Here is a 4,502-nt window from a genome sequence, read left to right on the forward strand (position 1 = left end):
TTCCTTTTCTTTCCTTTTTCTGCACTTTGCGCGATAGGATAAGTAGAATCCGTAGATTTTCATTTCGACGTAAAAAAGAAAAAAAAGTTCTCTATCGTATCTCGTCGATTATTATCCAAAAAGTATTTTAAAAGTATTTTAAAATTTATTTCGAACTCTCCTCGAATCTTATCGATATAATTATATTATAATTGGAAAAGTGGATCTAAAATGAATCGTAAAGTCGAGACGAGGTAAAATCTTTGTAAAAATCCAATTTGTACGATTTGTTTCCGAGGATCAGATTAATGAGTCGATTTGATCTTTCAGTTATAAAAATTTCTCTCGATATTTTGTAACAAAATAATTTCACGAATTCACGCAGTTGGTGATATAATAATGGAAGAGGTTTCCCGCAAGCTGGTGGCCCGCGAGTCGCGGATATCCTAGGCTTGCAAGAAGCTTTGGATTGAAATCGTTCCAAGATCGTGGATGTAGAAGTTAAACCGCACAATCCGTTGCTATAAGTAATATTGGCTTAAGTAAGATTGAATTTCGGCCCTGGCAAGGAATACGCTTTGATAAATACGTATATAACTTGAAAATTGAATTGAAATTATAAATCCTCTCCCACTAATAAGCAAAGTTTTCTATTTATATCCTTTTTCTCTTCCTCTTCTTCTTTTTCTCAACAAGTGAAATGTACGTGTATCGTGTAATCTCTTTAGTATGTGCCCACAAAATTAAATATTTTCTCGAACGAGTACTCGATCAGATTGTCATAAAAAAAGTCGACTTCAAAATTCGTTAAAACTTCAAGCCTCGTATGATTTACAATCGTAAAAAATCGATTCGAATCGAATTTTATTTTAATGTTTTGTCGGAACAATGTTTTTGACACGAGCTCTTCAATCTCAATCGTTAGAGAGAGAGAGAGAGAGAGAGAGACGCAAAGTGTTGCGTCTTCGACGTTACGCTGGTAACGAAAGAGACCTCGATTTTGCAATCGCTGCAGATGCGATCACTTTCACAAGTGCACTCATTCCGAAGTTGATCGCTGGTAAACGTCCAGTTCTTTTCGATTTTCGAAGCAATCGTTTAGCAACGAAACGAATTTTTCTTCTTTTCAATTTTATCTCTTCCACGAGTTGTTACAGAAAAAACTATGCGAGGATGGAGACATCTCTACGCTTTCATTCGAATAAAGAAAAATCGATATAAATTTACTTATGTTCATAATATGCCAAAATACAAATTAACAAAGTTAAGATCGAATTTATTCTATTTCTAGATGTATCTGCTCCTTGAGGAGAAATCTTATATTTTTTCGAACAATTTTTGTCGATCGATTCTACGGTTTAAAAAACTCTCGAATTTCAGTCGAGTATCTTCCTAGCAGAAGATCGCGTGTCTTTTCTCGCGTCTCTCTTTTCCTTTCCTTTATTTTCGAAGCTATCTCCCTCCGATCGATAAAGATCTTCGACCTCCAACCACCGAAAAATATCTTTCCGCGACAACAACACTTCCCTTTTATTTTTAATATCGCCTTTTCTCTCTCGAAAGTTTCTTGAAAAACTTTAAAAACGATAAATACTATTAATTCTCGATCAACAAATAATTTAATAAATCATGTTATATCATGTTAAAAAAAAAAAACCTATACATTTAACACCGAAATCAGACACAAAACGAAACTGTGTGTCCATTTCGAGAGTAAATTTTCGAAAATTCTTCTAACCTTCCACAATATCCATTCCTCCGTCGGAAGCTTGAATCATTTATTCGAAATTGGGAAGACATTTTCGAGGAGAATTATACATCGAGTCACGTAAACCTTAAATCCTTACGTGGCTCGATCGACCATCTTAGGAAAAGGAAAAAAAAAAAACAAGGAAGGAAAACAGGAAGCGTCTCGTTTTCATGGTTACGTCCACGGCGGAATATCGGCCTTTGGCTTTGTTAACAGTGTTGCGACGTGCTCTCCCCGTCGGCCCCGTTAAATTGTACGCGTGACAACCGGCGGAAAACGGTAGGAAAACCGGGCTGTGAAAGCGTGGAGGAATGGGAAATACACTCTTAACGGAAGTCGGGGTTATTCCTCGCTGATGCTCGCCGCAAAGTACCCTCTATTATATCCTTTCCCCTTTCTCTCTTCCCTCTTTCTATTCTTTCCCTTTATGCCCCAACTTTTTTCTTTCCTCGACAAATTTCCCTCTTCTTGGCTCTCTAGACACACTCTCGTGTTTAGCGTTGTTCCAGTTCAGGGAGGAATAATTGAAAATTATTTTCGACCTTTTTGTATATTATTCGTCTGAATATCTTTTTTCTTTTTTTTTTTTTTTTTACCTTTGTACTTCTTTCCAAGAAATTGTTTCGTATCTTTATATACATTCGGTATCGTTTCAGTTGCAATATTTAGATTAATTCTATTCGTTAATTTTTAGAATCGGCTATGACACAGAATAGACACAGACTTAGAAAAGAATATTCGAGAATGAAAAATTTAAACTCGAATATCGATATTGCTCTTATTATTAACATTCATCACAAAAATTAAGTTATATTTCGCGCCTCGTTATTATATCGATGTACAATTTTCATCCAATTACACGAGAGGATTCGCATCCAATCACCTTTTAATTCACACCGCACCGTCCAATACCATGGAACCATTCCTGTTTTACCATCGGACATTCGAGTCGATTTTCCTTTACCTTTCATTCCTGCAGTTGCAATTTCAAAAGAGGAGAAAAGAGCTCGCTCTCAAAAAATGCGGCGAAGATTTGTAAGATAATCGAGTCGAAAGTTTCACGGCTCGTCGGGGAAATTACGCGAGCGAAATTATTCCTCCGCGCGAAACGAGGGCGGGGAGCAAAGCGGAAGGGAGCGAGGACAAACAATTATTGCGCCTCCACCCCTCTCCTCACCGTCTCGCGGATATTAAGAAGGCTGTTGAAAACGACAACATGGAGGAGGGACGTCGGATTCTTCATCCGGGGGAATTTTTAATCGTTCTTGATTTGGTGTTTTTCGTTTTCGCGTTGTTGGCAATGGAGAAAGGAGAAATTTAATCATTCGAGGGTTTTTCGTTGTGGATGAATAAGATTTCTTTTTCACGAACAATTGTCTTTATCAATATTTTATTCTGTTACATTATGGTTTAATTCTGTGATTTACAATTTTTTCATAAACTTAGGTCCGTTCTCTTTAAATATATAAAATTTGAGAAATTTCGACGAATTGTAAAGATTGAATTGACAGAATTGTATAACGCGATATCAATTTCGATTTCATTTCGAATTTGTGCAAATACAAAAAAAAAAAAAAAGGAAAAGGAAAGTTCATTGAATAAATTTTGAAACGAAAGACATTTTATCCCTTTATCTCGTGCTTACGTTATCGATGCACACTCTCTACTACGTGCTGGTTTCTTAAAATATTGCCGTCGAAGCTAAACATCGCCCTATTTCAGTGAAAAACGCTGACAAACGCTGATTTATAGAAAAATAGCTATCGAATAGAAATTATCGTTGCCTCTTAATCGTTGATGGTGAAGTGGTCCGACGGCCAATCAAGTATAAATCGCATTCATCCAAAAATAATTTACATAACCTAGAAAAATTTCTTTATTATTTAAACTTTCAAATCGACTCAATTACTTCAATTTCATTAACAATGATTTTATCGATTTCTTACGTTTTCAATCATTTTTAAATGAATTACATTCTTGTTGGTTTCTAACACTCAAATTCAATCTCATAGCAATTTCTCGAGTTATTATTCTGGTCTTCCAAAACGTGACGCATCTTTAACGTCGAAATTGTCGGAACGAAATGTTGAAAACCAGTTTTGACATTGGTACCGTTAATACACCTTCTCCATAGACTTCGCATAATAATTTCTTCTTGTCTGAACAGCATTCTTACCTTTTCGGTAATAAAAAAATAAAATATGTCGAAAATGCTTCTTTCGATCTTCCATCTTTGTTATCACGCACGAGAAACGAACAACTGTACACAATCAAACGAATTTTTTTTTATAAATAAACCATGAAATGCCAACTCAAAATATATAATAATAACACGATTTAGAATGAAGTTGGCTGGATAAACGCTCGACTAGCGACACTCGTGTGAAAAAAACGAAATTACTTTCCGAACAACCCAATAATTTCTACTCTAGCATGAAGTTGGCTGGATAAACGTTCGACTAGCGACACTCGTGTGAAAAAACGAAATTACTTTCCGAACAGTCTAACCTACGACGTGGAATCGTCGATAGAGATTCTTTTCTAAGTGTTAATTCGCTGTACATCTATACACTTATATTTCTCAAAGGCAAAGCAAATTACATCGAATAAAATAAATAACGAACGATCGAATATTGCGGATGCAATGTTGGTCTGGATGCTGGTAGACTCGGTGATGCATTGGCGGCAATATCCACCTGTTTCGCATGAAATACGAAAGCAGATTGTCGCGGTGCACCTCGGTAGATCTTCGATATTGCTCGCTAGGCTTGAA

At 36.1% G+C, this 4,502-nt stretch overlaps 1 long non-coding RNA gene across 1 annotated transcript; it reads right to left on the reverse strand.

The window, feature by feature from the left end:
• Nucleotides 1-3,102: 3,102 nt before the first annotated feature.
• On the reverse strand, nucleotides 3,103-4,099 carry LOC147657187 (uncharacterized). The gene is made up of 2 exons (XR_015292952.1): nucleotides 3,676-4,099; nucleotides 3,103-3,591 (listed from the first exon to the last, which is right to left on the reverse strand). It is a non-coding gene; the product is annotated as an uncharacterized LOC147657187 (long non-coding RNA).
• Between the last annotated feature and the right edge of the window lie 403 nt (nucleotides 4,100-4,502).

Source organism: Apis florea, unplaced genomic scaffold (assembly GCF_048593485.1).
Source record: "Apis florea isolate Af1SG1 unplaced genomic scaffold, ASM4859348v1 contig_3203_pilon, whole genome shotgun sequence".
NCBI classification, from domain to species: domain Eukaryota; kingdom Metazoa; phylum Arthropoda; class Insecta; order Hymenoptera; family Apidae; genus Apis; species Apis florea.